Source organism: Balaenoptera borealis (assembly GCF_965194805.1).
Source record: "Balaenoptera borealis genome assembly, chromosome: 12".
NCBI lineage: Eukaryota > Metazoa > Chordata > Mammalia > Artiodactyla > Balaenopteridae > Balaenoptera > Balaenoptera borealis.
Genome location: NC_138869.1, coordinates 88170543 through 88183113, shown reverse-complemented (window position 1 = coordinate 88183113; position 12571 = coordinate 88170543). Strand labels below are relative to the sequence as shown.

The window sequence follows — 12571 nt, the reverse complement described above, 5'->3', positions numbered from 1 at the left end:
TAAACGCTCTGCTCACATGACTGAAAGTGCTACCTGCTCTCTATTATATTCAATTATGCTCACTGATACATTTTTAAAATTCTATGACTTTTCTGGGTCTCTCAGATATAAACTCCACAAGAGATTGACTGTTTTGTTCATTTACACTTATCTTTTATTAAACACAGTAAGTGGTCAGAGAATATTGTTTATGTATTATTTCAATAAAAAAAAAAACTACCCCTGTAGGATTGCTATAGAACTAGACTGAGAAAATAAATGTAAAAGTATTTTTAAAAAAAGAAGCCCTGTATAAATTCTACTTCAAGCCATCATCATAATTATTATTGGAAATTTGAATCCTTTGCTCCATTTTTAAACATCACACCAAAATTTGACACTAAGCATTGCTCCATGGAGATTCCTATTATCTCATTAAGAAAATTAAGTAACTTAAAGAAGTGACTAGAAAGAAACTAAGTGTTTTAAAGAATCTCCTAGGACAGTATAAAAATTTATACACCAGGTAGCTTGTATTCTTGCCCAAATTTAAAATCTAGCAGCACACAGGCTGAATGAGCTATCGTTGCGCATATTTGAAACTATATGCTTGGATTCGGAATACTTGAAACTCAACTGGATCACAGCAGGCCGATGATACAAATGCGTTTTAGGTTCAAATACTGCTTTCTGAAGTTATCCAAATATTACATTTAAAAAACGTCAAAGACATTCAATAAGAGGTGTACCTTGGGGGTAGATTGTCTTCTAACTCGTGAAAGATTACCACCAAACTAAAGAGCACTAAGCAAATGTGCTCTGGAAGCCCACAGGAATTCTGGATGCTCACACACTCTGAGATAGCCTGCAACGGCTTCGTGGTCCTCCCACATTCACCCCCTTCCCAGGCTCAGAGAGCAAGCCTCCCTCCGACGCCCCGAGGAGAAGCATCCCGGAGAGAGACAAATGGAAAGGCTCCGGGACCCACGCAGCAGCAGAAGTCTCTCCCGCCCACTCTGCCCACTGAAAGTCCTCCTTCGAATGCTCGAGGAGGTCGGAGTCTCCCGAGTGTCTGCACTTTTCGCGGTCGTCTTGAAAGTATCCGCCCCCGTTTCCGCTAGCAGAGCACCCTCCGCGTCTTCAGGATTTGTGGCCAGGTGGCGTCTGCAGCTGACCACAGTCCGCCTTTGTGCGCAAGATGCAGTTGCGGGACTCCGGGAAGGATGGAGGTACTCGGACCTTTACTACCGGAGAAAAACTCTGAATATTCCTGCGTAGGCCATGTAATGGGTGACCGGAAAGAAGGGGTATAGGAGCTCCAGTAGCGCAATCGGACAGCGCGCGGTACTTATATGGCAGTATGTGTGCGAGTGATGCCGAGGTTGTGAGTTCGATCCTCACCTGGAGCATTATTTTCCAATCGGAGATAGCATCCCTTGAAGAGACCCTTTCCCTTTGCTTTCCTGTCTACTACACCATCTTTGATGTGTTTGAATTTGTCCTATAGCATTTATTCTTACCGCTCCCTTAGCGCCAATTAGCGTCAAGCAATTACCGACTGAATGAATCTTTTGTGCTGCAGTGGGTTACTTTCTCTAATTCTTTATCCCCACCTTGCCTTGCAAGCTGATCTCAAATAAAGAACATTTCCTGACCTCCCCCCCACCCCCCGGCTCACTTTGCTCTTTTTTTGTTTTTTTCATTAAAAAAAAAAATTTTATTGCAGTATAGTTGCTTTACAACGTTGTGTTACTTTCAGCTGTACGGCAAAGTGAATCAGCTATACGTATACATATATCGCCTCTTTTTTAGATTTCCTTCCCATTTAGGTCACCACAGAGCATTGAATAGAGTTCCCTGTGCTATACAGTAGGTTATTATTTATCTATTTTATACATAGTAGTGTATATATGTCAATCCCAATCTCCCAATTCATCCCACCCCCTCCCCCTTGTATCCATCCATATCTTTGTTCTCTACATCTGTGTCTCTATTTCTGCTTTGCAGATAAGTTAATCTGTACCATTTTTCTAAATTCCACATTTAAGCAATATTATACGATATTTGTTTTTCTCTTTCTGACTTTAAGTTCAAGTTAAGTGGAGTTAATTGCTGGATCTAGACATAGTGGTCACAGAGGGTGGTGTGACTAAAATTACAATTGCTAGTAGTATTGTATGCAATAACTCAGGGTGTGGCAATGGGAGTAATTGGCTAAGGAAGCATTCAGGACAGGATTACTGATAGAGAAAAGTCAGTGAGGAAGTAGGAGTTTGGAAGTGTGACTGCATAATTTAACCGATTATTAAAATCATCAGTTAAACATAGAAGTTCACATCAAGATAGTCACTTTGCTCTTATGACCATCATTCCTCAGGGATCCCCTGGTGCGTACTTAGAAATCGCTAAGTAATTTCCCAGAGGTGATAAGCATTGAACTCCATTAGAGGGACTCAAAAGTGGGAACTTGCATGGAGTTCCTGCTTGATTAAATCTCTGGTTTTGGGGGAAACTAAAATACTGTTTTCTGAAAAGAGAGTCACCTGTAGTATTTTTCCCATTTAATTTCACCCTGATGAACTAACAGCCATGCAGCTTTTATCAACTGAGAAACAAAACCTGGCATCCTCATATGATCCAACTGTCTGGGCCTGGAAAAGGATGAGTGATAATGAGGCCCAGAAACCAGAAATCTGTAGAACAACATTACAGGAAAAAGCATATTGTTGTGAGTGGGGTAGATAGGAAGTAGGTAGTGATTTTGACTTAAAAATATGCTCCCCCCTCCACAGTGATGCAAGGAGTCTGCCTGGTCATACATCTTATCACATGCCTCCTTACTTCACCCCAAGAGGGTGAATTGAGCTAAGTAATTTAGAGTACTTTTCCTAGCTGTAAATATTATCCCATACTTGAAAGCATGTATGTCCCACCCAGGACAAGTCACAGAAGGTGCATGGAATAAAGCTGGGTCCAGAGAACTCTCTCTTGAGGTCTGGATTCCTAAATATGTCCTGCATGTACCAGGACATTGTCCAGTCGCAGAGTCATCTCTTTGGGAAAGGTAGGGCGGTCCCATCCAGAAAAGCACCAGATAATAAAGTGGACACTTTATCACTTCATAGCTCCTGCTAAGCCACCAGAGTATCTTGGAAGCTGTCAAAGTATATATTTAGGCTATATGCAGTATTTTGTATCATACTAGACATTTTGTTTTATTTAATATGATTTTAATTCCTTAGATTTAAAAACTTAACCATTGCACCCATTGAAACATAAACTGAAGTACATTAAAAATTTCAAGGGTTTATTTGAGCAAGCACCCATTCAAATTAGGGAGTGCCAAACAAAAAGTGGTTAGGAGGCTCTGCAGGCAGAAGCTAGAGGGAAGACTTCTGTAGATATGTCAGAAGCAAAGCAAAGCAATTATTTGATTGGCTATAGCTTAAGACTGCTTTATGTGGGAAAGCCTAGTTGGCTTATTGTGATAAGCTGTTCTTAAATTTCATTTTCTCAGATTCCAGTTTTGGTTTGCTTACCTAATCCACCAAGGCATTTAGAGCCACCTCAGTCTAATGGTCTCCTTGTTTAATTACTTTAACAAAGTCCTACCAAATTGTGCTTTCCTTTTACAGAATAGTATAAAAACATACAGTAAACATACACTGTAAACTTAGTAAAATAAAATTGGGCTTTATAAAATTAGAAACTTACATGAAAAGAGTAAATATGGTGTCTTAGTTGGTTTGGGCTGCTATAACAGAAATACATAGACTGCGTGGCTTGTAAAAAAACCCAACATTTATTTCTCACAGTGCTGGAGGCTGGAAAGACCAAGATTAAGACACCAGCTGATCAGGTGTCTGGTGAGAGCCTTCTGGTTTTGCTGACTTCCTACATGGTGGAAGGGGCAAGCAAGCTCTCTGGGGCCTTAAAAAAATTTTTTTTATTGGGGTGTAGTTGATTTACAATGTTGTGTTAGTTTCTGCTGTACAGTGAAGTGAATCAGTTATACTCTGGGGCCTTGTAAATGAAGGCACAAATCCCATTCATGAAGGCTCTGCCCTCATTAGCTAATCATCTCCCAAAGGCCCCACCTCCTAATACCATCACCCTGACCATTAGATTTTCAAAATATAAATTTTAGGGGGGCACAAATATTCAGACCGTAGCACATAGAAAACAAAGTAGTTCTACTAATATATATTTTCAAATGCTTTTTTTTTTGAGAAAAAAGAAAAATGTAGTCAGAGCATAATATAGTCAGAAAATAATGAAAATGAGATATCTTAAAGTTTATATGATTCTGTCAAGGCTCCACTTAGGTTTCAATTCTAATCCTTAAAACTTCTATAATTACAGAGAATAAAATAAATATATGCACCACGGCCTTCTTTTTTTCCTAAGTGTCATCACTTGCTCTAGATTTGTTCCCCACCACTGTGCCCTTGTCTTGGGTGTTGTAGAATGGTAAACAACCTCATAGAAAAAACATGAATGTTTTAACTACCTCCCTTTAACACATCCAATTATTCCTGGCTTTGAATCTGCCTCATAAGCCGCTGACGCAAAACTGCAGATGGAGAATGCGGGTATCGATCCCGCTACCTCTCGCATGCAAAGCGAGTGCTCTCCCATTTGAGCTAATTCCCCTTCGCCTGCGAGTTGACGTCATCGATGTCATCTCTATATTCATATGTCTTTCAGGCCCTCTAGGATCCGTTGGTAATTTTATGTCCACCAAGGCCAAACTGTACGGAATGGAGTTGAGACAACTCATAAGCAGCCTCGGGGAGGAATCCCCGACCACCGAGCAAAGGAGAGTGAAAAACAGCTAGACCTGGAAGGTCGCTCTAGGAAAGCTCTAGCTTCGCCCTATTTTAACTTCCTGGACCTCTCCGCAGAGGAAGAGGAAGCCCTGAGCAGGACCACCGACCCATCACTTAGCTCTCTCCAAATGCTCTGCGCTCTTCTTTTGTAATAAAAGGCGGGCTATCACTGAATAGAGAAGTTTAGAGACTTCTGCAGGTGTAAAGAAGAGCAAACCTCCAGCACAGCCTCACACTCCAGGCTTTTCCACATGTGACTTCTGAAAAAATATGAGCTACTCTCACACATTTTCCCCAAAGAAGGTATTTTGATTTTCCCCAAGTACATCGCTACCAAATACGGGATGCAGCCAGAGTGTGGGTGGAAGAGTGCAAGGGAGGCTGGTGAGAGAGGACAGAAGTCTATCGCCAGGGTGTAAGTCATCGATAGTTATTAAAGGGTTTTAATCAGGCTTATAGTATGCTCAGGGTGCCAGTTTACAGTCTTGATGTCTGGGTAGACAGTGGGCTGGAGCTGGCATGCTGATTACTTAACCAGGAGACCTCTGGCATTCACAGAGCATGGCCAGAGAGTGAGATAACTCAGTCAGGTATTTGAGAGTTAAGTCACCACGAGAATAGTTGGACTGGATGCCTAAAGAGGGAAGAGATGGATGAAGGCAATGAGGAGTAACTTTAGTCTTGATTTTAAAATGCGGGAGTGGAAGAGAGCGGCAGGGCAGATTATTAGGAAGGTAGTAGTCTTGAACTTGCAAGCTTATGTTCCTCAAGCCTTGCACTTTTGTAGAAATCTACTGAGAATAATTTTGCTTCTTGTTTTACGCATAGATCATCTCATTTTAAACAGTGAAATCTAGAAGCATTCCTACTTTGTAGACTTTTAATGGCAATAGAAAATAAATGGAAACACAGGTAATAGACAATAGCATCATAAACAAACAAACAAAAACTGTTGTTCTCTCCACAGCTGTTCCTGAAAATAGTGGCAGAATTGGCTGATTGAAAACTATTTATTCAACAAATTATACTGATAACTTCTAGAATTTTGAAGACGAATGAACACCCTCTTTATCTATTAAAGATTCTTATTGAACAGATGAAACACAAAATAATATAATGCCTGAGATTAACCTTACAATAATATGGAAAACCAGTTTGGCAAAATGTTGATAATTGTTGAAGCATATGTGATGCGTACTTGGAGATACTTGACTCTTTCCTATTCTCTCAATAATTTCTTTTGGGACTTTGATTAGATATATGGTAGAACTTCTCTCCTAGCCTTCATTTTTCCTATTCCTCTTTCCTAATTTCCAACTACCTGTATCAGTGGATAGTATTTTACATAGTTCCCTCAAATCTAACTTCCAGTGTCCTAATTCTCCTTTCTGCTCTATCTAATCTGCCATCTAATAAATCTGTTTAAGTATATGTTTTCAGTGTTTTAATTTTCAAATTCCTCTTTAATAATTTCAAATACATGAGAGTTAGTGTATTACTTTCCCAATGATTCACCACCCCTTCCTGAAAGGCCTACTTTTGACAATTTTCCTGTTAATTATACTGTCCTTCCTTGTGAAAGGAATATAATTCTTTTACCCTTTGCTATCAGAATTGCCAACAGGATGAATCATATGATTGCTTTGTACGCCTCCTTGCCTTTGCTCAGGCCCTTTCCTCAGTCTGGGACAACCTCATTCTTCACCACCGCTAGAAAACTTGCTCGTCAAGACTCATCTTCAATGTTACCTTCTTTTCCTGGGCACTTATGATCAATCTGATTAGTCAGAATTAGGTCCTATTCTTGTTCGTTCATCTGTCCGTTGTGTTCATTCTTATGAAACAACGAGATGGAGCTGAACACTCTTTTTTTTCCCTCTTTCTTCCTTCGAATTATTTTCTCGCTAGTGTTGAGTTTCTTGACGTTTTCAGTACCAGAACGCTTGGAAAACCTAGTGAAAGTTGGACAAACTCTCCCTAGAAAACACACAGGTATCTGGGGGGGCGCGGGGGCCGTGGAGGAATCAGAATTCGTGGTTCCTCAGATGCGGATGACCCGGGAGGAGAGCCCCACGAAGTTAAAGATTCTTCTCTATGCAGTTTCACCCGAAAGTATTGTAGAAGCGGCAATAACACGGAATAGAAATTGAGCCCTATTCAGATCCGTCGTCTAATTTTCCAGACGGTCTCGTTAACCACGAATTAGGAGTCCACATTCGCCAGCTCCCCTGACAGCGACTCCAGTGGAACCGGCTCTGGGAAGCTCTGCCCCTGCGGACACCCGGCCGCGCTCTCGGCCCGCGGGCCCAGGCTCCCCTGACGAGGGACGGTGACAGCAAACTGGTTCAGCCCAGGTTGGCCGCGTCACGCCCACCGCCTGCCAGGACTTGACGCTGAGGCGCCTCCTGCCGGGGACCAGGCAGCCCGAGAAAGGGGAGTGAAAGCCCAGGCAGATGTGTTTCTACCACGTCTCCACCAATTTTATGACTCCTGTGAAAGCTAAGCCCGTTTTTTGCCCCCGTCGCAGCTTTTCCATCCCAGTTCTTTGTCCATTCGTGTAGAAGCTAGCCACCTCCACGTCTCCCAGACGTGTCTAAGCCGTCTCCTAAGCGTCTTTCTCTTCGGGATAGCCAGCGAGTTCCCGAGTATAAATTCTGAAGTAAAGCACGCTAAGGCGGGAGTACATGTGGACGAGGTGGCCGAGTGGTTAAGGCGATGGACTGCTAATCCATTGTGCTCTGCACGCGTGGGTTCGAGTCCCACCTTCGTCGGGCGTGTGCTTTTTGGTGTGAAGAAGTGGGAGTGTTTTCGAAAGTTTCCTAGCATTTCCAGTTATGCTCTCTTTACGTATTTGTTCAGTATTCTGAGTTTGGCCTAATGAGGTTTGCCCTCCTCTCCACTTTCTATGATCTCTGTCGTGTTTCCCTCCCCTCTGTAAGTGTGCATGCACTTGCATTTAAGGTGCTGACTTCTTAGAACAGGTTTTGCAGATTATTCTTCAGCTCTACCATAACATATTGTTCTCTTGATATTTAACAGACTTCTTGAAGGAGCTTTTGTTTTCAAGCAACTCGTATCTAGGAGAATTAATTGGTTAAGGGCTTTGAACTCTATAGATCTTTTTAACAATCCACCAATTTTGTTTCCATATTTTTTGTTTCTTTTTCCAACGCCTCCACTCATACTTGAGTAAGCCAGATTCTTCAGTACAAAGGACAATCTAGTTTCACAATGATTTTATTATTTTATATTTACATAACAATAGAGTATAGGTTATGTATGTATAAATGTTTGAGGTCTATCCAATTAGGAGAATGACTGGAGGATTTTTTCCCTCCTCAAATTTCAATTACATTATCTTACATAGTTTTTCCAATTACATTATCTTCTCTTTTAAAATTATTATCTTAAAGATTATTTAGTAAAAATATTTTTCCAAACTCTTCCTTTTTGAAAAAAAAAAGTAAAAACATTTTATTTTGGCAATTTTAAAACATATTGAAAATTAGACATAATGTAAAAAGTATCTGCAAACTCATCTCAGAGCTTCAGTTAACCCCTCTATTGCCTGGACTCGCCTATGAGTCTCCTCCTGGTCTGCTTTTCCCAATGCCTCTCTTTGGGAAGTTAACCTCTCATCAGGAAACTGAAACTTGGCAGCCCCTCTTCCACATCCCCTAGAGCAGTTACCACCTACAAACTTCATTAGGCTTGCTTGCAAACCTATTTAGAGTCTTTGGTTATTTATGAAGAAGAGAAAAAGAAACTGCATTAATGGGAAAGGAAATCTGAATATATGACTCTTTGATGAAACACTTGGCTTCACAGAAGCAAGTGCTCTGTGGAAAGCCAATTTGAAGCAAATATTTTTCTTTCAAATAAAAGTACTCCAGTGTATAGTATCATTTTTGGTGAAAATTATATCCAGGTTGTGGTTTATAGCAGTGCAATAAGGCAGTGTGTTTTTATACTTAAAGATGGTGGTTTCTGGCTGACTGCAATGCACCTTTCCAAACTTCTCATTTTTTTTTTTTTAATCTTTCCTCCCTCATCTTCATACCCCAAATGATTCTTTATCCTTGTCATTTCTCTCTACAAACATTTTTAATACTTGTCCCAAAGAGTAACTGGAAGAGAACTTTATCTTACATTACTTACCAACCCTGTATGATATATATTTTAACTCATTCACTCATTCTCACATTCACTCAATAATTACTTCTTGAAGGTGGAGGATTGGACCCTGGTGATGATGGGATGAACCAAGTGCTCCTGCCCTCATCAATCTCAAGGGCTCTAAATCTAAACCTAAAACAAGTCATTGGAAGTGTTAGGGAAAAAAAAAAAAGAAAGAAAAAGTGTTAGGAGGGTCTACAGAGGCATTGGAAGAGCAGAGAGATGTGTAGTATTGGAAAGTATCCAAGGAGAGAACAAGTTGGCTTCTTTAAAGTACGGAGAGCAAGGAAGGAAGAGGTGGAAGTAAGATTTGCTGAAGGTCATTTGAACCCTGAGAGGAAGATGTCCAACACATACGGGCTTTCTAAACATGGACCCACTGCTACCTTAGTGTCTTCCTTTATGACTCATAGACATTAATTTGAAGAACTGACTAAAACCTTCATCTTCCTGTGTTCTACATTGATCTGAGAAAAACCAGAAGCTTATAAAATATTCCCCTCTCTACAAGCCGCACGGTTCCTGCTTTTTACACTGCCTACACATTAAGTTCTGTGACTGGAGGAGGCCAGTGTCCAACTCAGGTTCTGCTGCTCACTGCCAGAAGGGCTAATATTGGAGAGACAAGTGTTGGTGGAAAAGGAAAAGTTGCTTTATTCAGGAGGCCAGCAACCTGGGGAGATGGTGGACTCATGTCCTGAGACCGTCTCCAAGTTACCAGTTAGAGGACAATGGTTTTAAAAGGGAGTGTCAGGGGTGCACAGGTGGGGGAACTAGGTGCAGAAGAGCACAGTCAGCTCTGATAATCATCTCGAAACTGGTCGGGGGGTGGTCTGATCAGCATCCTCTGATGGTTTTATGTGCAATTAATCTTCTATTCCAAGTTCAGCCATCTTCCACCTCTTTAAGGCCAGTCCCTGGAATTCTTAAACAAGCAAGGTTAATTCTCACCTAGTTAACTAGTCATTATCTAAGACATGTCAGGGTCAGCAAGAAAGGAAAACATATGTAAGTTAAAAAATTCGTGCTGCTCAAGATAGAGCATCTTATGCTATGGCTACAGTTCTACAAAGAACCCACAACGCACCTACCACAAGAAGAGAAACTTTGGGGAACACGGGCATTGATCCTCCTGTTTCGTGTCCGCTGGAGTCTACCATTTGAACTATTCCTCCCGAGTACCAGTTGTATCCCTTAATTTCAGAGCGTTAGACGCCACGTCCAACCAGAACTTTCCAGGCAAACTCCCTCCCTTGGAAACCTTTGCCTGACGTGGGTTCAGTCTCAGTACCATACAAACCCATCTGAACTTAAGGAGGCTTTAAGTCTTTAAAAAGGAGGGCTCGGCCAAGGCCAAGGGGACCCTTCATTGCTCAGCACTTAGAAAAGTGAAGGTGGCGGCGGGAAAGCTCTGATTCGCTAGTTTCAAGATCCTGAATTGTAAGAGGAGCAGAGAGCAAACATGTCCCAGCTACAGAAGATCTTGCTGGTTACTTACGGGCTAAATAGTGCTGCAGATCCCAAAGGCTCTATTTACAATTTACAATAATATTTATAATATTATAATATTTACAATTGTAGTTGTAATGTGATTATGGCCAATGTGTCCGGAGGGTGGAGGCGGTGGCTCTGTGGCTTCCTGTCGCTTCTGTCTTCCAGATCCTCAGTTTCCACGAGACTCTGCTCCCCTACCAGATCAGACCCAAGCTCCCCTGCCAGGTCCCGGCAGGCTTGGGAGAGCTGTAGAGCCCCCTCAAGCTTCAGCCTTCCAGAATGTGGCCCTTGAGCCTTTATATTTAATATGAAAAATGTGAAATATACACTCAAATACAGAAGAATGTAATGACTTACGACGACCACGGGCCCATCCCTCAGCATCCATCAGTAACATAATGGCAGTCCTTTTCAAGTACCCTGTCTCTTTTTTCCCTACCACGCTAGAATATTTTAGAGTAAATTCAGGATATTATTTTATTCCATAGTAAATACTTCAGGACACATTGCTAATACATACTACAAAATGATACTGTGCCAATATCACACCCAACAATTATACTAATTCTTTAATAACACCTAATAAGAAGCAGACCTTCAGTAATCTTTGTAACTATATTGTTGTTATTAGTAGCAGTAGTCATATGATTTATTTGAAACAAGACTCCAGAAAGATCCAACACTGTGTTCTTTTCAATTGTCTCTTAAGTCTCTTTAACAAGTGTCTGTAAAATTTTCACTCCTCTTTTTAAATTTCATATCATTTACTTTTTTCTGAAACCAGGACTGTTGTGCAACAGAACTTTTGACATCTGAATATTATTCATTCCCATGGTGTCATTAAATATGCTGTCATCCCCCATATTTCCTGTAAATTCAAAACTAGATGTATAAGCTTGATTGGATTCAGTGTGATGTTTTGGTTTTGGTCAGGTCCAGACATGAAGGAGGTAGATTTTCCATTAGGGGGCTTATGAAATAGGTGATCTAATTATGACCCACATGACTATGGCAGTTCAGGATGCTCTTTGGAAACATGAAAATCCTGGAACAGGTTTTAGAGCAAAGCCATCTACAATGCAGAAACGAATTCAGAAACAGTTCCCAGATTGCTTGTGATTCCAGCTAGAGATATACACGTGGGAATGGATCTTAAGGGTGCAGGATCAAGCTGAAAGTAATATAAAGTTAGATCAGGTAATATATATTGATATGGGACTACTGAGCAGAGATTATGAATTCAAAATTTTAACTTGAGGGCCTAGGAATGACTCTAAAAGTTTTCTATGTTTGTTGATTAAAAAATAGACCCACATATGGCCTACACTAAATGAAGTTGAAATCTTAGGACCTTCTTACTATACTGTAGAGGGAAGTACCCAAAGTCTTAGGGATGCTAGAGACAGTGTTTGTGTTGGTTCTGTTCATCCAAACCAAGGGGTTCCGGAGGAATGCCTTTCACCATGGCTGTGACTAGTAAATTCATGAGGATAGCCCCAGCATAAAAGAAGACCTCTATCGTGGGTCTTCCCTATTGTACTGGAATCCCTAAACATAATGGTGATGACTGGAACTCAAGATGACAGGGGCCAGTGATAGCACTTAATCATCAAAGACAAAGTGGGTACAATTACAGATGTTAATCAGAATAGGCTGACTGACAGAAACCTTTGGTAATGACTGGTTGATCATGGTGTCTGTAGAGCTGAAGCATATGAGAGGTCTACCGAAGTCTTACTTGAACTGTATAAGGAGAAAAGCCTCAGATCTGGTGAACAGAAATCTGACATGAGTCACTAAAACAGATCATCAATCAATTCCCAGACTTGAGCCAATTCACAGATCCGGAACTCCTGGGATGAAGGAGAAGACTGGAACCCATCCCTGCTACACTGCCAAAATTGTATACTGTTAATCTACCTCTCAGCCTTCCCCAAAAGGACCTGCAGTCATTTACTAGAGGACTATGTAATGGGAAAGGAAATGTAATCAGTATTTTCAGAGATTAATAGACACTGGCTCTTAATTGACAATAATTCCTGAAGATCCAATAGTGTCATTGTGGACCACCAGTTAGAGTAAGGGATTTTATA

General features: G+C 41.0%; 1 pseudogene across 7 annotated transcripts in view; it reads right to left on the bottom strand.

Annotated features, from left to right (window-relative positions):
• Positions 1-1685: 1685 nt before the first annotated feature.
• Positions 1686-12571, bottom strand: part of LOC309607728 (histone H2B type 1-J pseudogene) — a 39207-nt pseudogene continuing 28321 nt past the window's right edge. For all 7 annotated transcript variants that reach the window (XR_014249680.1, XR_014249681.1, XR_014249683.1 and 4 more), the window contains one exon: positions 1686-12571. This exon is cut by the window's right edge. The product of XR_014249680.1 is annotated as a histone H2B type 1-J pseudogene (transcript).